The 22696-nt window shown below is 58.5% G+C and overlaps 1 long non-coding RNA gene across 1 annotated transcript; it reads left to right on the forward strand.

The window, feature by feature from the left end:
* Positions 1 to 960: 960 nt before the first annotated feature.
* LOC149120405 (uncharacterized) lies at positions 961 to 20924 on the forward strand. Its single transcript, XR_016225606.1, has 3 exons — positions 961 to 1116; positions 19646 to 19715; positions 20623 to 20924. It is a non-coding gene; the product is annotated as an uncharacterized LOC149120405 (long non-coding RNA).
* The last annotated feature ends 1772 nt before the right edge of the window (positions 20925 to 22696 follow it).

The following is a 22696-nucleotide window of genomic DNA, read 5'->3' on the forward strand; positions in this document are numbered from 1 at the left end:
ATAGCAGAGAGCTGGATCAGAAGTGGAGCACCCAGGACTCAAACCTGCACCCGTATGGGATGCCAGTACTGCAGGTGATGTGTTTACCTGCTACATCACAGTGCTGGCCACAAGATTATATACTTTTATGAATGCTATAAGCAACTAGCACTGAAAGAAATTATAAAAAGGAGATTTAATAGGTAACACTTGTATAGAAACTACTTAGTGAATCTGTTTCCAAATAATTCAGGAGCATATTGTTATGATCTGTTTTCATAGGTTAATATTAAATAGAAATTTATTTTTAGATACATCCATCAGGAATGTCATATGTGCATACATCTGTATGTTCTCTGAATGGTTGAGAGCGAAATAAAATAATTGCTTACATCTGAATCGATAGAATTCATGAATAGTGATAGGTTTTAAGAGGGATATAGTTCAGCCGGCGCCGCGGCTCACTAGGCTAATCCTCCACCTTGCGGCGCCGGCACACCGGGTTCTAGTCCCGGTTGGGGCGCCGGATTCTGTCCCGGTTGCCCCTCTTCCAGGCCAGCTCTCTGCTGTGGCCAGGGAGTGCAGTGGAGGATGGCCCAGGTGCTTGGGCCCTGCACCCCATGGGAGACCAGGAGAAGCACCTGGCTCCTGCCATTAGATCAGCGCGGTGCGCCGGCCGCAGCGCGCTGGGCGCGGCGGCCATTGGAGGGTGAACCAATGGCAAAACGAAGACCTTTCTCTCTGTGTCTCTCTCTCACTGTCCACTCTGCCTGTCAAAAAAAAAAAAAAAAAAAGAGAGGGATATAATTTTTTCTAGTTGAAAATTGCTCTTCTCACACCTGGTAGGAAGACAGGATGTGAATGGCTGGCAGTGAGGCAAGATTGTTGCAGATTCTCTATCTTAGGAGAGTAGTGGGCTGGAGGGCTGGGGGGAAGAGGGTAGAGCTCATTAACGAGGTAGAGTGGGAGGAAATTAAAATCAGCTGTGGGTCAGAACAACTTTAAGAAGCAGGAGAATTGTGGCAGTGACTGCATGGAGTTCCTGATGAACAGACTGCAGAGTGAAGCAGTGCAGCCTGAACAGGCTGTATTTGCATGGGCGTTCATTGAGGCCTTCAGTATGGGGAGTCAGAGCAGGTAAAATGAAAAAGGGCAAGGAGGGGTACAAGGCCCAGGATTTGGAGGACGAGGAGGGGAGCGGGCTTCGGACCTGGAGGTCATGAGTAGAGCAGGGCCCAGGCCCTGGAGACTGAGGAGGGGAGCAGAGTCTGCCCCTGGATTGCAAGGAGGGGAGTGGGGCCCAGGCCCTGGAGGGCCAGAGGGGAGCAGGGCCAGGCCCTGGAGGGCAAGGAGGGGAGTGGGCCCAGGCTCTAGAGGGCCAGAGGGGAGCAGGGCCAGGTCCTGGAGGGCAAGGAGGGCAGCGGGGTCTGGCCCTGGAAGGCGATGAAGGGAGCTGGACCCAGACCCTGGAGGGTGAGGAGGGGAGCGGGGCCAGGCCCTGAAGGGTGAGTAGTGCAGCAGAGCTTGGCAAGAAGGCGAGGAGTGGAGCAGGGCCCAGGCCCTGGAGGGCCAGGAGTGGAGCAGGGCCCAGGCCCTGGAGAGTGAGGAGGGGAGCAGGGTCTGATCCTGGAGGGCTGCAAGGGGAGCAGGGCCCACTCCCAGGAGGGTGATGGGGGAGCAGGGACCAGGCCCTTGAGGGCCAGGAGGGGAGTGGGGTCTCTCCCAGAAGGGAGAGAAGTGGGGCAGGGCCCAGGCCCTGCAGGGTGAGGATGGAGTGGGGTCTGGCCATGGAGGGCAGCGAGTGGCGCCTGGTATAGCCCTGGAGGGTGGCTAGGGGAGCAGGGCACAGGCCCTGGAGTGCGAGGTGGGGAGTGGCACCCATCCCTGGACAGCGAGGAGGGGAGCAGGGTCCGGCACTGGAGGGTGGCAAGGGGAGTGGGGCCCAGTCCCTGGAAGGTTAGAGGAGGAGCACAGTTTGGCCCTGGAGGGTAAGGAGGGAAGCGGGGTCCAGTCCCTGGAGGGCGATGAAGGGAGTGGGGCCCATTTCCTGGAGGGTGAGGAGGGGAGCAGGGTATGGCCCTGGAGGGCGAGGAGGGAACAGGGCCCAGGCCTTGGAGGGTGAGGAGGAAATAGGGCCCAGGCCCTGGAGGGTGAGGAGGGGATCCCGGCTGGGCTCTGGAGGGCAACGAGGGGAGCAGGACCCAGTGCCTGGAGGGCAAGCAAAGGACCATGGCACAGGCCCTGGAGGGCTAGAAAGGAAGCGGGGCCCACTCCCTGGAGGGCAAAGAGGGGAGAAGGGCCCAGCCCTGGAGGGCGGTGAGGGGAGCACAGCACTGGCCCTGGAGTGTGAGGTGGGAGTGGTGCCGTCCCTGGAGAGTGAGGAGGGGAGCGGGGCCCAGGATCTGGATAGCGAGGAAGGGAGCGGGGTCCAGCCCTGGAGGGTGATGACATGAGCGGGGCCCATTCCCTGGATGGCAAGAAGGGGAGTGGGGCCAAGCCCCTTGAGAGCGAGCAGAGGAGCAAGGCCCAGGCCCTGGAGTGTGAGGAGGGGAGCGGGGTCCGGACCTGGAGGGCTGTGAGGGGAGCATCCTCCAGCCCTGGAAGGCAGCAAGCTGAGCTGGGCCCGGGCCCTGGAGGGCGAGGAGGTCTGCACCTTAGGAGAGCATTTTCTGGCCCTGGAAGGCAAGGAGGGGAGCAGGGCCCAGTCCCTTTAGGGCAAGCAGAGGAGCAGGCCAAGGCCCTTTAGGGCAAGGAGGGGAGCTGGGTTTGGCCCTGGAAGGCGCTGAGGGGAGCAGGGCCCAGGCCCTGGTGAGTGAGGAGGGGAGTGGTGTCTGGCCTGGAGGGTGGCTATCAGGCCCAAATAACAAGATGGAGGCCCAGTCTAAAATAGGTGAACCGTGATCCAGGCTCAGATCTCTCACCTCCAGGGCCGGGCCCAGCTCACCTGTTGCCTTCCAGGACCTGGGCCCCGTTCCCCACGCTGCCCTCCAGTGCAGGACCCGGCTCCCCTCCTTGCCCTCCAGGGCCCGGCCCTGCTCCCCTCCTCGCTCTCTAGGGCAAGACCCTGCTCCCCTCCTCGCTCTCTAGGGCCTGGGCCCTGCTCCCCTCCTTGCCCTTGAAGGCCTGGCCCAGCTCACCACCGCAGCCTCCAGGGCCTGGGCCCCGTACCCTCCTCACCTCCTCGGCCCTGCCCTGCTCCCCTCCTTGCCCTCCAGGGCCTAGTCCCCGATCCCCTACTCGCTGTCCAGGGCCCTGCCTTGCTCCCCTCTTCACCCTCCAGGGCCCTGCCCTGCTTTCCTTGCCGCCCTCCAGGACCTGACCTGCTCCCCTCCTCGCCCTCCAGTGCAGGACCCTGCTCCCCTCCTTGCCCTCCAGGACCTGACCCGCTCCCCTCCTCGCCCTCCAGGGCCTGGGCCCAGTTTCCCTCCTTGCCTTCCAGGGCATGGGCCCCGCTCCAATCCTCACCCTCCAGGCCCAGGCCCCGCTCCCTTCCTTGACCTCCAGGGCTGGGCCAGCTCCCCTCATCACCCTACGGGGTCAGGCCTTGCTCCCATCCTCGCCCTCCAGGTCCTGGAACCTGCTCCCCTCCTTGTGCTACAGGACCTGAACCCGCTTCCCTCCTTACCCTCCAAGGCATGGGTCCTGCTCCCATCACTGCCTTACAGGGCCTGACCCCGCTCCCCTCCTCACCCTCCAGGACCTGACCGGTTCCTCTCCTCGCCCTCCAGGGCCTGGGCCCTGCTCCCCTCCTTTCCTCTAGGGCCGGATCCGCTCTCCTTGCTGCCCTCCAGTGCAGGATGCTACTTCCCTCCATGCCTTCCATTGCCCCGCCCTGATACCCTTGCTGTGCTCCAGGGGCTTACCCTGCTCACTTCCTTGCCCACCAGGGCCTGGGCTGTGCTCCTCTTGCTGCCCACCAGGGCCATGCCCCGCTCCCCTCCTCGCCCTCCCGGACTAGACCCTACTCCCCTCCTCACCATCCTGGGCCAGGCCCTCCTCCCCACCTCCGCCTACAGGGCCTAGGACCTGATCCCCTCCCAGCCCTCCAGGGCCAGGCCCTGCCCCCTCTTTGCCCTCCTGGGCCGGCCCCCCTCCTCTAATTGCCCTCAAGGACCAGACCCAGCTCCCCTCCTCACAGTCCTGGGCCAGGCCCCCATCCTCTCCTTGCCCTCACGGGCCACTGAGTTCCCTTCGTCACCCTCCAGGGCCTGGTCCCCATCCCCACCTTGCCCTAAAAAGCCAGGTCATGCTCCTCTCAACACCCTCAAGGGCTGGGCCCAGCAGCACCCTCCTCAGCCCACAGGGTCAGGCCTTGCTCCTATCCTTGCCTTCCAGGGCCTAGGCACACCACCCGCATCGCCCTCCAAGGCCTGACACTGCTCACCTCCATGCATTCCAGGTCTGGGCCCCGATACCTTCACTGCCTTCCAGGGCCTAGAACCGTTCCCCTCGCCAACGTCCAGGGCCTGGCCCCATTCCCCTCCTCACCCTCCAGGACCTGACCCCACTCCCCTCATCACCCTCCAGGACCTGACCCCACTCCCCTCCTCACCATCCAGGAACTGTCCCCGCTCCCCTCCTTGCCCTCCACATCCACGCCCTCCATGGCCTGGCCCCCATTCCTTCCTAGCCCTCCAGAGCCTGGGCCAAGTTCCCTCCTTGCCCTCCAAGTCTGGGCCCAGCTCCCCTCCTCACCCTCCAGGCCCTAACCCAGGTCCCCTCCATGCCTTCCAAACCAGGCCCCGCTCACCTCCTCACCCTCGAAGACCAGACACTCTTCCCCTCCTCACTTCCAGGGCCTAGGCCCTGCTGCCTTCCTCACCCTCCAAGGCCAGGACCTTCTCCCCTCAGGAACAGCCAACACTGCCCTCCAGGGCATGGTCCCACTCCCCTCCTCACCTCCAGGGGCAGGCCTGCTCCTCCTGCTGCCCTCCAGGGCAGGGCCCTACTCCCCCGCCCCACTCCAGTGCAAGATCCCACTCCCCTTCTTGCCCAAAAGGGTCAGCTCTGCTCCCCTCCTCACCCTCTAGCTCCTGGACCCCGTTCCTCTCCCCGCCCTCCAGGGTCAGGCCCTGCTCCCAACCTCACCCTCCAGGGCCAGACCCCACTCCCCTAATTTCCCTCCAGTGCGGGGCCCTGCTTCCCTCTATGCCCTCCATGGCCCTGCCCTGCTCCCCTCGCAGCCCTCCAGAGCCTGACCCTGCTCACTTCCTTGCCCTCCAGAGCCTGGGCCCTGCTCCTTTTCTGCCCACCAGGGCAGACCCTGCTCCCACCACTGCCCTCCAGTGCAGGACCCAGCTTCCCTCCTTGCCCTCCAGGGCCGGGCCCTGATCCCTTCCTCACCTTCTAGGTCCTGGACCCTTCTCCCCTCCTTGCTTTCGAGGGCCAGGCCCCGCTTCCCTAGCCACCCTCCAGAGCTGGACACCGCTCCCCTCCTGGCCCTCCAGCGCCGGGCACTGCTCCCCTGCTTGCCCTCCAGGACCTGAGCCCTGCTCCCCTCCTTGCCAAACAGGGCCTGGGCCCCGCTCCAATCCGTGCCCTCCAAGGCCTGGCCCTGCTCAACCCCATGCCCTCCACGGACTGGGCCTCGATCCCCTCACTGCCTTCCAGGGCCTGGCTCCGTTCCCCTTACCACCCTCCAGTGCTGGACACTGCTCCCCACCTAGCCCTCCAGGGCCTTGGCTATGGTCCCTTCCTGGCCCTCCAGGTCCAGGCCCAACTCCCCTCCTCATCCTAGAGGGTCGGGCCCTGCTACCATCCTCGCCCTCCAGGGCCTGGGCCCTGTTCCCCTTGTTGCCCTCCAGTGCGGGACCCTGCTTCCCTCTATGCCGTCCATGGCCCTGTCCTGCTCCCCTCGCCGCACTCCAGGGGCTTACTCTTCTCACTTCCTTGCCCACCAGGGCCTGGGCCGTGCTCCCTTTGCTGCCCACCAAGGCCATGCCCTCCTTACCGTCCTGGGCCAGGCCCTCCTTCCCACTTCCCCCTCCAGGGCCTGGGACCTGATCCCCTCGCGGCCCTCAAGGGCCAGGCACTGCCCCCTCCTCATGCTCTAGGGCCTGACCCTGCTCCTCTCCTCACCCTCCAGGGCCAGGCCCACTCCTCTTTCTGCAGCCAAGACAGGGCCCTACTCTCCCTGCTGCCCTCCAGTGCAGGCCTACTCCCCTTGTTGTGCTCCAGGGCCTTACCCTTCTCACTTCCTTGCCCACCAGGGCCTGGGCTGTGTTCCCCTTGCTGCCCACCAGGGCCATGCTTCGCTCCCTCCTTGCCCCCCAGGGCTAGACCCTACTCCTCTCCTCACCATGCTGGGCCAGGCCCTCCTCCCCACCTCCGCCTCCAGGGCCTGGGACCTGATCTCCTCGAGGCCCGCAAGGGCCAGTCCCTGCCCCCTCCTCACCCTACAGGACTGGGACCTTCTCTCCTCCTCACCTCCAGGCCTAGGCCCTTCTGCCCTCCTCACCCTCCAGGGGCAGGCACTTCTCCCCTCAGGAACAGCCATCACCACCCTCCAGGGCCAGGCCTGCTCCTCTTGGCCCACCAGGGCAGGGCCCTACTTCCCCCGCTGCCCTCCAGTCAGGACCGCACTCCCCTCTTTGGCCAAGAGGTGCAGGCACTGCTCCCCTCCTCATCCTCTAGGGCCTGGACCCTGCTACCCTCCCTGCCTTCCAGGGAAGGGCCTTGCTCCCCTCCTAGCCCTCCAGTGCTGGGCCCTGCTCGCTTCCTTGCCTTCAGGGCCTGGGTCCTGCTCCCCATGCTGCATACCAGGGCCAGGCCAGCCTCCCCTCCTCACCCTCCAGGGCCTGGGCCTCATCCCTTCCTTGCTCTAAAGGGCCGGGCCACGCTCCCCTCAATACCCTCTAGGGCTGGGCCCAGCACCCCTCCTCACCCTACAGGGTCAGGCCCTGCTCCCCTCCTCGCCCTACAGGGTTTCACCCAACTCCCCTCCACGCCCTCCAAACCAGGACCCACTCCTCTCAACCTCCATGGCCTGGGCCCAACACCCCTCCTAGCCCTTCAGGGCTGGGCCCTGCTCCCCTCCTCACAGTCCAGCGCCAGGCCCCACGCCCCTCAGGAACGGCCATCACTGCCCTCCAGGTCATGGGCCCCACTCCCCTCCTCGCCCTCCAGGGCCAGGCCCCAATCTCCTTGACCTCCAGGGCCGGGTGAACTCATCACCCTACAGGGTCAAGCCTTTCTCCAATCCTCACCCTCCAGGGCCTGACCCCACTCCCCTCCTCACCCTCCAGGACCTGGGTTCCCCTCCCCTCACTGCCTTCCAGGGCTTGGCCCCATTCCCCTAGCCACCCTCCAGGGCCTGACCCTGCTCCCCTCCTTGCCCTCCAGGACCTGGGTCCTGCTCCCCAACTCTCCCTTCAGGTCCAGGCCCAGCTCCCTTCCTTGACATCCTGGGCCAGGCCAGCTCCCCTCATCACCCCACAGGGTCAGGCCTTTCTCCCATCCTTGCCCTCCAGGGCCTGGGACCCGCTCCCCTCCTTGCCCTCTTGGGACTGGGCCCTGCTCCCCTTCTCACCCTCCAGGACCTCGGTCTCACTCCCCGCACTGTCTTCCAGGGCTAGGGCCCACTCCCCTCAGGAAGGGCATCACTGACCTTAAGGGCCTGGGCCCTGCTCCCCACCTCACCCTCCATGGCCAGGCTCCACTCCTTTTGCCACTTTCAAGTGCCGGACCCTGCTCCCCATGCCGCCCTCAAGTATAGGACACTGCTCCCCTCCTTGCCCTCCAGGACCTGGGTCCCGCTCCCCTCACTGCCTTCCAGGGCCTGGCCCTGTTCCCCTCGCCACCCTTCAGGATCTGACCCCTCTCCTCTCCTCGCCCTCCAGAACCTGAACCCGCTCCCCTCCTCGGCCTCCAGGACCTGGGACCCTGCTTCCCTCCTCACCCTCCAGGACCTGACCCCACTCCCTTCCTTGCCCTCCAGGGCTGGCCCTGCTCACCTCCATGCCCTCATTGGACTGGGCCCTGATCCCCTCACTGCCTTCCAGGGCCTATCCCTGTTCGCCTCACCACCCTCCAGGGCCTGACCCCGCTCCCCTCCTCACAGGACCTGGGTCCTGCTCCCCAGACTTCCTTCCAGGGCTAGGTACCACTCCCCTCAGGAATGGCATCACTGCCCTTCAGGGCATGGGCACAACTCCCCACCTCACCCTCCAGGGCCTGGCTCTGCTCCTCTAGCAGCTTTCCAGGGCTGGACCCTTCTGACCCTGCTGCCCTCCAGTGCAGGACACCACTCCCCTTCTGGCCCATCGGGCCTGGGTTCCACTCCCCTCACTGCCTTCAGGGCCTGGCCCAGTTCCTCTTGCCAGCCTCCAGGGCCTGCCCCTCTACCCTCGCCACCCTCCAGGACCTGACCCTGCTCCCCTCCTCGCCCTCCTGGACCTGGGTCCCGCTCCTCTCACTGCCTTCCCGGGCCTGGCCCTGTTCCCCTCGCCACCCTTCAGGACCTGACCCCGCTCCCCTCCTCATCCTCCAGGGCCTGGGTCCCACTCCCCTCACTGCCTTCCAGGGCCTGGCCCTGTTCCCCTCCTTGCCATCTTGGGACTGGGCCCTGCTCCCCTCCTCGCCCTCCAGGGCCTGGGTCCCGCTCCCCTCACTTCCTTCCAGGCTAGGGCCCACTCCCCTCAGGAAGAGCATCACTGCGCTGCTGAGCATAGGCCCCACTCCCCACCTCGCCTTCCAGGACCTGGCCCTGCTCACATCCATGCCATCATTGGCCTGGGCCCCAATCCCCTCATTGCTTTCCAGGACCTGGACCTGTTCCCCTCTGTAGCCTCCAGGACCTGTCCCCACTCCCATCCTTGCCCTAGAGTGCCTGACCGCGTTCCCTTCCTCGCCTTTCAGGGCCTGGCCCTGCTCACATCCACGCCCTCCATGGCCTGGCCCCGTTTCTTCCTAGCCCTCCAGAGCCTGGGCCCAGTTCCCTCCTCGTCCTCCAGGACCGGAACCTTCTCCCCTCAGGAACAGCCAACCCTGGAGGGCCCAGGCCCTCCTCACCCTCCAGGGCCTGGGCCCCATCCCCTCCTTGCCCTAAGGGGCTGGGCCACACTCCCCTGAACTCCCTCTAGGATTGGACCCAGCACCCTCCTCACCCTCCAGGGCCAGGCCATGCTCCCCTGCTCACTCTCCAGGGTCTATGCCTGCTCACCTTGATGCCCACAGAGTCTGGCCTCGCTCCCCTCTCATATTCCATGGCCCAGCCCTGCTCCCTCTTTGCCCTGCAGGGCCAGGCCCCGCACCCCTCCTTAAAATCCTGGGCTAGGCCCTCCTCCCCACCTCACCCTCCAGGGTCAGGCCCCACTCCCCTCAGGCACGGCCATCACTGCCCTCCAGGGCATGGGCTCTGCTCCCCTCCTCGCCCTCCAGGGCCTGTGCCCCATTCTCTCTCCACTTCCAGTTCATGGACCGTTCCACTTGCCACCAAGCAGGGCCTGACTCCGCTCCCCTTCTTGCCCTCCAAGTTCTGTCCCTGCTCCCCTCCTCACCCTCCAAGGTCAAGAACTACTCCCCTCAGGCATGGCCATCATGCCCTCCAGTATATGAGACCTGCTCCATTCCTTGCCTTGGAGAGTGAGGAAGGCAGCAGTGCCCAGGCCCTGGAAGGCAAGGAGGGGAGCAGGGCCTGGTCCATGATTGCGATAGGGGAGGGGGGGCCGGTCCTGGAGGACAAGGAGAGGGCAGGGCCTGGCCCTAGAGGGCAGTGAGGGGATCAGCTCCCAGGCTCTGGAGGAGGAGGGGAGTGGGGCCTGGCCCAGGATGGTGAGGAGGGGAGTAGGGCCTGGCCCTGGAGGGTGAGGAGGGGAGCATGGCCAGGCCCTGGAGGCCTAGGAGGGGAGCAGGGCCTGACCCTGGTGGGCAGCAAGGGCAGCTGGGCCTGGCCCTGGAGGGTGGCAGTAGGTGCGGGGACTGGCCATAGAGGGTGAGGAGAGGAGCGGGACCAATATCCTGGAGGGCAGTGATGTTCCTGAGGTGAGTGGGGTCCAGCCCTGGACTGTGAGGAGGGGAGCAGAGCCCAGCCCTGAAGGGCGAGGAGGGGAGCTAGGTACAGGCTGTTGAGGTTGAGGAGGGGAGTGAGGCCTGGTCCTGGAGGGTGTAGAAGGGAGCTAGGTACAGGCTGTTGAGGGCGATGAGGGGAGCGTGGCCCGGCCCTTTAGGGTGAGAGGGGATGGGGGCCAAGCCCTGGAGGGCAAGGAGGGGAAACTGCCTGAGCCATGAGGGCAAGAAGAGGAGTGGGGCCTTGCCTAGGATGGTGAGGAGGGGAGCAGTGCCTGGTCCTTGGGTGCAATTAGCAGAGGGGGCCCAGCCCTGGAGTGCAAGGAGGGGGCAGGGCCTTGCCCTGGAGGGTGGTGAGAGGATCAGGACCCAGGCCCTGGAGGGTGAGTAGGGAACAGGGCCAGGCTATAGAGGGCATGGATGTGTCATTGCCAGGTCCTTGAGGGTGAGGAGGGGGGCAGAGTCAGGCCCTGGTTGGTGCCAAGGGGATCTGGGCCAGGCCCTGGAAGGTAAGGGAGGGGAGCGGGACCCAGGCCCTGGAGGTGAGGAGAGGAGTAGGGTCCAGTCCTGGAGGGTGAGGAGGAAACTGAGACCACACTCTGGAGAGCTAGGAAGGAACGGGGCCCAGGACATGGAGGGCATGGATGTGAGAAGGGCCACGTCCTGGAGAGCAAAGAGGCGAGCAGGGTCAGGCCCTGGTGGGCAGTGAGGGGATCGGGGCCCAGTCCATGGAGGGTATGTAGGTGAGCATGGCCAGGCCTTGGGGGTCAAGGAGGGGAGCTGGGTCAGGCCCTGGAAGGCAGTGAGGGGAGCGGGACCCAGTCCATGGAGGGTACGTAGGTGAGCATGGCCAGGCCTTGGGGGTCAAGGAGGGGAGCGGGGTCAGGCCCTGCTGGGCAGTAAGGGGAGTGGGGCCCAGGCCCTGAAGGTGTGGAAGGAAGCAGGGCCCAGCACTGGAGGGCTAGGAGGGGAGCAAGGCCCTTCCCTGGAAAGCAAGGAGGCTGGCAGGGTTCAGGCTCTAGAGGGCGAGGAGGGGAGCAGTGCCCAGCCCTCCGGGGAAAGGAGAGGAGTGGCGTCCTTCACAGGAGAGAGGCGGGGGTGGTGTAGGGTCCTGCCCTGGAGGTTGGCAAGAGGAGCAGGCCTGCCCCTGGAGGTGAGGAGGGGAGTGGGGCCCATGCCCTGGAGGGCAGTGATGGCTGAGGAGAGAAGGGACTGGCCCTGGAGGTGAGGAGGGCAGCAGGGCCTAGGCCTGGAGGTGAGGAGGGGAGCAGGGTCTGTTCCAGGAGGGTGAGGAGGGAACTGGGCCCAGGCTTTGGAGGGCTAGGAAGGAACAGGGCCCAGGCCATGAAGGGCATGGATGTGAGCAGGCCCGGGCGCTGGAACGAGGAGGGGAGTGGGTCAGGTCCTGGAGGGCCAGCAGGGCAGCGGGGTCAGTCCCTGGAGGGTGTCGAGGGGAACAGGGCCAGGCCCTGGAAGGAAGTGAGGGGATTGGGGCCCAGGCCATGGAGGGCATGGATGTGAGCAGTGCCAGGCCTTGGAGCGCGAGTAGGGGAGCGGGGCCGGCCCTAGTTGGTGGCGAGGGGATCTGGGCCAGGCCCTGGAAGGCAGGGAGGGCAGCGGGGTCAGGCCCTGGAGGGCATGGAGGGGAATGGGATCAGGCCCTGGAGGGCAGCGAGTGGATCGGGGCAGGGCCATGCAGTGCAAGGAGGGAAGCGGGGTCAGGACCTGGAGCGTGCGGAGGGAATGAGGCCCAGGCCCTGGAGTGCATGGAGGTGAGCAGTACCAGGCCCTGGAGGGTGAGGAGGGAATGGGACACAGGCCCTGTAGGGCAAGGAGGGGAGTGGGGCCCATGCCCTGTAGGGCAGTGATAGCCATGCCTGAGGGGAGTGGGGCCTGACCCTGGAGGGTGAGGAGGGGAGCAGGGCTGGGCTCTGGAGCCTGAGTAGCATAGCGAGGCCTGACCCTGATGGGCATCAACGCGAGAAGGCCCAGGCCCTGGAGGGCAAAGAAGGCAGCAGGGTCAGACCCTGGAAAGCAGTGAGGGGAGTGGGACCCATGTCCAGGAGGGAAGTGATGGTCATGACTGAGGGGAATAGGGTCTTGCCCTAGAGGGTGTAGAGGTATGCAGGGCAAGGCCATGGAGGGCTAGGAGGGCAGCAGGGTCCAGTTGCTAGAGGGCCAGGAGGGTAGCAGGGTGTGGCCCTGGAGGGCAAGGAGGGTAGTGGGGTCCTTCACTGGAGGGAGGCAGGGGTTGCAGGGCCCAGTGGGTGGCAAGGGGAGCTGGTCCCAGCCAGCCGTGGAGTAAGGAGAGTGGAGCAGGGCCTGGCCCTGGAGGTTGAGGAGGGAAGTGGGGCCCGGCCCTCATGGGCAAGGAAGGGAGCAGGGTCCTGTAATGGACCCTGGAGGGCATGCAGGTGAGCGGGGGCTGGCCCTGGAGGGCAAGGAAGGCAGCAGGGTCAGGCCTTGGAGGGCGAATAGGGGAGCAGGGTCAGGCCCTGGTTGATGGCGAGGGGATCTGGGCCAGGCCCTGGAGGGGAGGGGAGTGGAGTCAGGCCCTGGAGGGCATGGAGGGGAACTGGGTCAGGCCACGCAGGGCAGCGAGTGGAGCTGGAGCGGGGCAGGACCTTGAGGGCATGGAGTTGAGCAGAGCCAGGCCCTGGAGGGCAAGGAGGGAAATGGGGCACAGGCCCAGGAGGATGAGGAGGGGGGCGGGGCCCATGCCCTGGAGGGCAGTGATGGCAGTGCCTGAGGGGAGTGGGGCCTGACCCTGGAGGGCAAGGAATGGAGGGGGGCCTAGCCCGGATGGTAAGGAGGGGTGCAGGGCCTGGCCCTGGAGGATGAAGAAGGGAGCAGGGCTGGGCCCTGGAGCCTGAGTAGCGGAGCGAGGCCCGACCCTGGTGGGCATCAAGGGGAGTGGTCCCAGGCCCTGGAGGGTAAGGAGGGAAGCAGGGTCTGGCCCTGGTCGGGGGCAATAGGAGCAGGGGCCAGGCACTGGACGACTAGGAGGGGAGCAGGGACCAGCCTTGGTGGGCTGCAAGGGGAGTGGGGCCTGGCCCTGGAGCGTGAGGTGGGGAACAGGGCCTATGCCCTGAAGGGCAGTGTTGCCCTTCCTGAGGGGAGTGTGGCCAAGCCCAAGAGGGCAAGGAGGGAGTCGGGCCTGGCCCTGGAGGGTGAGGAGGGGAGCAGGGACTGGCCTTTTAGGTTGAGGAGGGGAGAGGCCCTGGCTCTGGAGGGCAAGGTAGGGACCAGGGTTTTGCACTGGAGGGTGGCAGGGGGAGCAGGGCCCGGCTCTTTTTGGCAGCAAGAGGAGCGGGGCCTGGCCCCGGAGGGTAAGGAGGGCAGTGGGGCTCAGGCCCTGGAGAGTAAGGAGGGAATGGGGCACAGGCCCTGTAGGGCGAGGAGGGGACTAGGGCCTATGCTCTAGAGGGCAGTGATGGCCATGCCTTAGGGGAGTGGGGCCTGACCCTGGAGGGTGAGGAGGGTAGGGGGGCCTAGCCCGGATGGTAAGGAGGGGTGCCAGGCCTGGCCCTGGAGGGCAAGGAAGGCAGCAGGAAAGGCCCTGGAGGCCGAGGAGGGGAGCAGGGTCAGGCCCTGGAAGGCAGTGAGGTGAGCAGGGCCCATGTCCAGGAGGGTAGTGATGGCCACGACTGAGGGGAATGGGGCCTTACCCTAGAGGGCATGGAGTAATGCAGGGCAGGGCTATGGAGGGTTAAGAGGGGAGCAGGTTCCAGGCCCTAGAGGGCCAGGAGGTTAGCAGGGCGTGGTCCTGGAGGGCAAAGACGGGAGCGGGGTCTAGGCCCTAGAGGGTGAGTTGGGGAGCAAGGTGCAGCCCTGGAGGGCAAGGAAGGGACTGGGGTCCTGCACTGTAGGGTGGTGGGGGAGCAGGGCTCTGCCCTGGAGGCAGGCAAGAGGAGCGGCCCGGCCTTGGAGGGCAAAGTGGGGAGCAGGGACCATGTCCTGGATGGCACTGATGGCCATGCCTGAGGGTAACATGGCCTGGCCCTGGAGGGTGAGGAGGGCACCAGGCCCCAGGCTCTGGAGGGTGAGGCGGGCACCGGACCCCAGGCCTTGGAGGGCAAGGAGAGGAGCATGGTCCAGCCCTGGGGAACGAGGGAGGGAGCGGGGTCAGGCCCTAGAGGGTGGCGAGGAGAATAGGGCCAGTCCCTGGAAGGCAGTGAGGTGAGTGGGTCCTAGTCCATGGAGGGCATGGAGGTGAGTAGGGCCAGGCCTTGGAGGGTGAATAGGGAAGCAGGGTCAGACCCTGGTTGGTGGCGAGGATTTCTGGGTGAGGCCCTGGAAGGCAGTGAGGGGAGCGGGGTCAGGCCCTGGAGAGTGTGGATGGGAGTGGGGTCAAGCTCTGATGGGCAACGAATGGAGGGGACAGCACCATGGATGGCAAGCAGGGGAGCAAGCATGGATGGCAAGGAGGGTGAGGAGGGCAGCGGGGCTCAGGCCCTGGAGGGCGAGGAGGGGAGCAGAGCCCATGCCATGGAGGGCAGTGATGGCCGTGCCAGAGGGGAGTGGGGCCTGACCCTGGAGGGCGAGGAGGGGAGGGGGGCCTAGCCTGGGATGGTAGAAGGGATGCAGAGCTGGCCCTGGAGGGTGAGGAGGGGAGCAGGGCTGGGCCCTGGAGCCTGAGTAGCAGAGCGAGGCCCGACCCTGGTGGGCATCATGGGGAGTGGGCCCAGGTCCTGGAGGGTGTACATGTGAGCGGGGCCTAGCCCTGGAGGGTGAGGAAGGCAGCAGGGTTGGCCCTGGAGTGCAAGGAGGAGAGCAGGGTCAGACACTGGAAGGCAGTGAGGGGAGCATGGCCCATGCCCAGGACGGAAGTGAGGGCCATGAGAGAGGGGAGTGGGGCCTTGCCCTAGAGGGCATGGAGGTATGCAGGGCAGGGCCATGGAGGGCTAGGAGGGGAGCAGGACCTGGCCCTGGTGGGCGGCAAAGGGAGCAGGGCCCAGCCAGCCATGGAGGGAGGAGAGTGGAGCAGGGCCTGGCCCTGGAGGGCGAGGAGGGAAGTGGGGCCCGGCCTTCTTGGGCAAGGAGGGGAGTGGGGTCCTGCACTTGAGGGCAGCGGGGGAGCAGGGCCCTGCCCTGGAGGGCGGCAAGATGAGCGGGCCTGGCCCTGGAGGGTGAGGAGGGGAGTGGGGCCCAAGCCTTGGAGGGCAGTGATGGCCATGTCTGAAAGGGGCAGGGCCTGGCCCTGAGGGTGAGAATGGGAGCAGAGTCCAGCCTTGGAGGGCGGCATGAAGAGTGGGCCTGGACCTGGAGGGTGAAGTGGGGAGCTGGGCCCATGCCCTGCAGGGCCCGATGGCCATGCCTGAGGGGAACAGGGCCTGGCCCTAGAGGGTGAGGAGGGCACAAGGCCCCAGGCCCTGGAGGGTGAGGAGAGGAGGAAGGTCCAGCTCTGGAGAAAGAGGAGGGGAGTGGGGTCAGGCCCTGGAGGTGAGGAGGGGAGCAGGGCCCATGCCCTGGAGGGCAGTGATGGCTGTTCCTGAGGAGAGAAGGGCCTGGCCCTGGAGGGTGAAGAGGGGAACAGAGCCCAGGCCTCATAAACAGGCATCGCTGCCAATCAGGGCATGGACCCTCTCCCCATGTTGCCCTCTAGGGCCAGGACTTGCTCCTCTTGTCACCCTCCAGGGCCAGCCCCTGCTCAACCTGCCACCCTCCAGGGCAGGACCAATCTCCCCGCCTCACCCTCCAGGGCCAGGCTCTGCTTCCCTCCTTGCCCTCCAGTGCCTGGGCCTGCTCACCTTGATGCCCACCAGGGTCGGGCCTTGATCCCCTACTCACACTTCAGGGCCCAGCCCTGCTCCCCTCTTTGCCCTCCAGGGCCCTGCAGCCCTCCTTACAATCCTGGGCTAGGTCCCCCTCCCCTCCTCACCCTCCAGGGTCAGGCCCCACTCCCCTCGGGCACTGCCATCACTGCCTCCCGGGCATGGGCCCTGCCTCCCTCCTAGTCCATAAGGGCCTGTGCCCCATTCTCTTCTTACCATCCAGGGCCTGAGCCCCACTGCCCTCCTCACCCTCCAGGGCCTGGCCCTGCTCCCCTCCTTGCCCTCCATGGCCTTGCCCTGCTCCACCCGCTGCCCTACATAGCCTGACCCCACTCCACTCCACGCCCTCCAGGGCCTTACCCTGCTCCCCTCACTGCGTTCCAGGGCCTGGTCCCATTCCCCTTGCCACATTCTAGGGCCTGACCCCCCTCCCCTCCTTGCCCTCCAGGGCTGGGCCCTCCTCAACTCCTCACCCTCCAGTGCCAGGCTCTGCTCCCCTCCTTGCCTTCCAGGGCATGGAACCTCCTCCCCTCCTTGCTTTCCAGGTCCAGGCCCCGCACCTCTTGCTGTCATCCAGGGCCAGGCCCTGCTCCCCCCGCCACCCTCCAGGGTCGGGCCCTGCTCCCCTCCTTGCCTTCCAGTGCCGGGCCCTTCTCCCTCAGCTGCCTTCCAGTGCAGGACCGTAGTCCCCTACTCGCCCTTTAGGGCCGAGCCCTGCTACCTTCCTTGCCCTGAAGGGCCAGGCCCCATGCCCCTCTTGAACGGGCATTGCTGTCCTCCAGGGCATGGGCCCCGTTCCCCTCCTCTCCTTCCAGGGCCAGGCCTCGCATCTCTTGCTGCCTTACAGGGCCAGGCCTTGCTCCTCCTGCCGCTGTCCAGGGCCTACTCTGCTCCCCTCCTTTCCCTCCAGGGACAGGCCCTGCTCACCTCCTCGCCTTCCAGGGCCTGGGCCCTGCTCCCCTCCTTGCCCTCCAGGGATTGGCCCTGATCCCCTCCTCGCCCTCCAGGGATTGGCCCTGATCCCCTCCTCGCCCTCCATGGCCTGGGCCCTGATCCCCTCCTCGCCCTCCATGGCCTGGGCCCTGATCCCCTCCTCGCCCTCCATGGCCTGGGCCCTGATCCCCTCCTTGCCCTCCATGGCCTGGGCCCTGATCCCCTCCTTGCCCTCCATGGCCAGGCCCTGGTGCCCTCCTCGCCATCCAGGTCCAGGCCCAGCTCACCTCTTTGCCTCCAGGGCCAGGCCCTGGTGCCCTCCTCACCCTCCAGGGCCAGGCCCTGCTCCCCTCCTCACCCTCCGTGGTCCTTCCCTGCTCCCCTCTCCATCCTCCAGGGCCAGACCCTGCTCACTTCCTTGCCCTACATGGCCTGGTCCGTGCTCCCCTTGCCACCCTCCAGGTCCAGGCTCTTCTCCCTTCCTCACCCTCCAGGGCCAGGCCCTGCTCCCCTCCTCACCATCCTGTACCAGGCTCCCTTCCCTTCCCCGCCTTCAGGGCCTGACCCTCTGGCTTTCTTGCCCTCCAGGGCCTGGGCCCAGCTCCCCTTGTTGCCCTCAAGTGCGGGACCCCGCTTCCCTCCTCGCCCTATAGGGCCTGCCCCTGCTCCATCTAATATTTCTAAAACCTACAATGAAGTTGATTTCTGAACTCTGGAAAATTGAAATTGTGTTAAGTAAAATGCAGATCATGCATTGGGGAGATCATGTGCATTTGGTCATAAAGTTTATAATCACTGTCTAGTTATAGTGGAGAGTGAACATGATGCATACAACTATGGTAAAGTCTGAATGCCTGAATCTAACACTGAACTGTACATGTAGTGTTAATGACCATGCTAAATTCTAACAGCATTTGAATCACTAGAAATATTGAAAAGCACCCAAATATTTATAAACCTCGCATCTGTATTCACAGTAATGATGCTAAAAGTACAATGTGTAACATTTCCCAGTACGCGTTTATATGCATTTCCCTTTCACAAACACACATGAATGCACACACGTACAAATCATAGAAGCTTAAGGGTTCAGAAACAAATATTTATGGACTTTAGGCCTTCATTATAGTTTATTGACAATTGAAAATAACCAAGTTTAATACTAATTTATATATGTTAACATTTTTGTAACTTTGAACCCGCTATGCTTTCCAGCATGATTAGCAAGCCAACATCTGCTACATCTTCAAAGGGACTCTTAAAAATCGAAAGTTTACAGTGGTGCTTAAAACAATCAGTACAAAGTAGGTGGTTCTGAGAATGTCTATAAATAGTGTCAATTGCTTGGCTTCCAATGCATTTGATTGTTCTCCAAGCAGTGTGGCAACAGGGTATAAACTGCCCACTTTCAGTTAAAATAACTAAAATTGATTAATCGGTGTAATGCTAGTTTTTTTTGTGTGTGTGTGTGGGGGGGATATACAATATATATTGTAAGTATGTTCTTTCAAATTAGTGAATATAAGTATGTATTTCCTAAAAATCAGAACTTAATCCAAAACAGGACATGATTTGGGGACATGAATTTTATTAGATGTTGCATTATATTAGATTTTTGTAGAATGGCAAATATTTTATTTATAGCTACCAACTCATAAAACATTTGTTGTGGAACAGTGTTTGTCTATATGCCTGGCATTGTAGAATGACAGGTTCACAGTGCACTTAATAAACTGAAAGTTAAACTCTAAGTTACATCTTACTCAAACTGATTGTGCATCATATTGTAATTTTTCCTAGATATTCCATCATTGTGTTTTACTATTCATTTCTGTGTTACTGAGTTGTCTATTTTAGTATTTTCTTTAGAGTAGAAAAAAATACTCTGTTGCATCTCAAAGATTAAGGATAATGTTGAACAATTTAAAAGTCTCAAAACTATAGAATCTTTTTCTTGGAGTAGTAGATTAATTTTGGGGTAAGAACGCTTCGAAGCGAAGATGCTTTATTGTTGAAAGCCATCAATAAATGAAAGGAAGAATGTAAATAAAAATGGGAATATTTTCCAGTTCTGTGTAAATCTCTAAAATATTTGAAAAGGAAAACTATTAAGTGCAAGATATGACAATATATAAGTTTTCCTTCAGATTAGAAATTTGATGCTAAATATTTAACATTTAATCTTTATTTAATAGTAACTATGAATGGAGGCCATTATGTTGACACCCTGTAAGCTGATTTCTACTCTTAAACTGAAAAAAAAAAAAACATGTTTTGTTCATTACCCCTTTTCCCTCTGTGCTTGAAAACATTGGCTTTTATCACAACACTGGAAGTATATCGAAGCCAGGAGCCAGGAGCCTCCTCCAGGTCTCCCACGTGGGTGCAGGGGCCCAAGGACTTGAGCTGTCTTCTACTGCTTTCCTAGGCCACGGCAGAGAGCTGGATTGGAAGTGGAGCAGCCAGGACTCAAACCGGTGCCCCTATTGAAACCTTAAGTTTTAGCCTTCCCAATAAAAATAAATCTCAGCATCATTTAAAATGTTGGCTACTGCCATTGAGTGAACACAATGAAATTTGACAAAACGCTTTACTTGGGTGTAAGATACCATTCTCTGAATCAGTTTTATGATTACCTAAGTTATTTTTCATCCTTGTTTTATGAATATAAACATCGATACATTTTCTTAGCTTCAGATTTTGAACATTCCAGTGATGTAGCTCCTGCTAACGAAGTGCCTGAATATTTTGGTACCTCGTAGCCTTTAATGTGTGATATCTGGTCATATACACATGGGATCTATTATAAGTTAGAGATAGTTTCCATAAATAGAATAATATTTTGGATAACCACTGATGAATTGAAGAATCTATTTCCTCTTCAAATTTTTTTATTTTAAGGCAATTTTGTGAAATTGAATTTTACCTATAGTTTTATTTGTCTTTTTGTCCAGGTAAAGTAATAAATAAAATAGCTCCAATTATACCAAGCACCTGCATATGTTTCTAACTCTACCGTTTGAGGTAAGTCAGCTTGAGCATGTCCTGAATTGCACATCTCTTCCCTCTCTTATTCCCACTCTTATATTTAACAGTGATCACTTTTCAGTTAAGTTTCAGCACTTAAGAAGAATTGTGTATTGATTACAGTATTCAACCAAAAGTATTAAGTAGAACAAACAAAAAAAATACTAAGAGGGATAACATATCAAGTTGCTCATCAACAGTCAGGGTGAGGGCTGATCAAGTCACCGTTTCTCATAGTGTTCATTTCACTTTAACAGGTTTCCTTTTTGGTGCTCAGTTAGTTGTCACCTATCAAGGAGAACAAGTGGTATTTGTCCCTTTGGGATTGGCTTATTTCACTCAGCATAATGTTTTCCAAATTCCTAACAGGGATCACTTTTCAGTTAAAATTTAAACACCTAAGAATAATTGTGTGTTAATTACAGAGTTCAACCAATGGTACTAGAACAAAAAAAAATACTAAAATGGATAAAGTATTACATTGTACATCAACAGTCAGCACAAGAGCTGTTTGAGAAACAGTGACTTGACCATGCTTGTATATTTTCACTAAAAATCATTAGAATACTTATTTTGAAAAGCTGAAGTCTTAGGCATTTGGATGAATATACAAAGGAATTTCAAAAAGTGGAAAACAAAATTAAAAGTTCATCTTGGTGCAAAAAGTTTTGAACACAGTGAATAATTTTTTTCAAAACACACACTTTCCCTAAACAGTTTGAAGACACTTCATACTTCAGCTGCCATCAAAACAAAAGTAGAAAAATAATTTTTTTTCATTCCAGTCAATGAAGCTGGATTAATACAGTGATACTAACTTGAACTATAAAAATTTTTATGTATAAGTCTACCATGATGACACTATTTTAATAGAAATATTTATAATCTGGAATTATTTTTTCAGATTGTGTTTGCTCATCTTGAGATGAAGATAAAGAAACATGTCTCCCCCAAATCTTCCTCTTATTTCAACTCACTCCAATCTTCTTAGTATATTTGAATGGTAATGGAAATGTGTTGACTTTTGGAGTTCTGTACTTGTCCTTCCATTTTCTACAAGATGTGTCCATTATGTATCTGTTGTCTTTTTTGTTCCATTACTAAATTTGTGGAATTTTGGTATGAAATATGCAGTGTAACTCTCAAAGAAAATAGTATATAAGGCATTACAATTACTATAAAATCATTAAAGATTTTTCCCACATAAATATGTGTATATAAATGTATATGCATATATTTATATGTGTAAATGTGTATTACTATTTATAGGTACATGGCTCTTATTTTCCACTATGTCTATTTTAAAAATTAAAATGGAAGTCATTTGTTGTGATGCACCTGTTAAGCCATTATTTGGGATGTCCATGTAGTGAAAAGTGTCTGGATTCCAGTAACACCTCCACTTCCTATACAACTTCCTGCTAATGCTCACCCTGGGAGGCATCAGATGATAGATGAATTACTTGGGTCCCTACCACCCAGGTGGGAGACCTAGGTGGAGTTCTTGGCTCTTCACAATGGTATTGCCCACTCCTGGCTCCTGTGATTATGGGGAGTGAACCAATAGATGGAAGATAATCTCTTTCACTCTCACTGTCTCATTCTGCCTTTCAAATGAATAAAAACAAATAATATTTTAAAATTAAATGGTAAAATATCATATGGTGAGAAAGAAAACCAACAGACATACTTTCTCTTAAATACAAAGTCGTATTCCTAAAATCTGTACCTTCTTCTTAGAATTTTCTCATGTGAAATTTCACATGACAGATGGATGCTGGTATTACAGAATTACTGTACCTCCTCTCCTAGAGAAGAACATAAACATGGATTTCAATAACTCTATTCCTCCCATTTTTTGTTTCCTGTCAAGATTATTTTGCATGAACATTTCAGTCTTGGTGACAGTGATTATGATGATGACTTACGTGTTTTTTTTTTTTTTCCCCAATCTGGAATGGTCAATGGAGAAAATATCCTTATGAAGAATCTTGAAAGCCTCATTATTCCAATATCACAAATATGAAAATTGAGACAGAGAAAAGTGTGGTTTTCCCAAATTCACACAAAAACTCAGAAGTGAAGCCAAGAGTAGTACCCAGCTCATGTGCAACAGATCTAATGCAACCTGCACTGTCAAGCTCACATGGTGATTAGGTTGAGTAGTGTAATTACCTAAAGTACAGGGCAGGAAAAGAGCGCCCCACTTACCAACCCAGTCACAGCAAGTAGAGGAATTACGTGAATGAGAGTCACCATATGGATGGTGCTCACACATTTCACAATCCTGTACTTTACCTTCTTATCCTGAATGCTCTATAAACAGGAGTTTGAGATAGAATTCGAATAAAACAAACAAACAATCTCCAATTCTGGAGCCAGATAAAGACATAAGTGTTTAAATCCTGGGGTTAGAGTTTCCATCTGTGTCATGTTCATGTAAACTTTACCTCAATTGTCTCATTTATAACACAGAAATAATGTTCACAACATGAGGGGAAAGTGTATTAGAAATAAAGCACATGTAGCACATATGCTGTAAAATGATGCATGTAGTGATCCTTATGATTACTAAGCAGTAATAATATGTCAGTTCTCATCAAATATTTTTTAAAGATTTATTTATTTATTTGAAAGGCAGAGAGAGAGAGAGAAAGAGGAAGAGAGAGAGAGAGAGAGAGGTGTCTTCCATCCGCTATTTCACTCCCCAAATGGCAGCAATGGCCAGGGCTGAGCATATCTAAAGCCAGGAGTCTGGATCTTCTTCTGGGTCTCCCACATGGGTGCAGGGCCCAACAACTTGGGTCATCTTTCACTTCTTTCTCAGGCCATAGCAGAGAGCTGAATTGTAAGTGGAGTGACCAGGACTTGAACTGGCACCCATGTGGGATGTTGGCACTTCAGGTGGCAGCTTTACATGCTATGCCATAGTGCTGGCCCCTCACCACTGAACTTTAAATAAAATTTTTACTATATTG

This window comes from Oryctolagus cuniculus, chromosome 19, assembly GCF_051225735.1.
Source record: "Oryctolagus cuniculus isolate XC-2025 breed Fujian yellow rabbit chromosome 19, ASM5122573v1, whole genome shotgun sequence".
Taxonomy (NCBI): Eukaryota; Metazoa; Chordata; class Mammalia; order Lagomorpha; family Leporidae; genus Oryctolagus; species Oryctolagus cuniculus.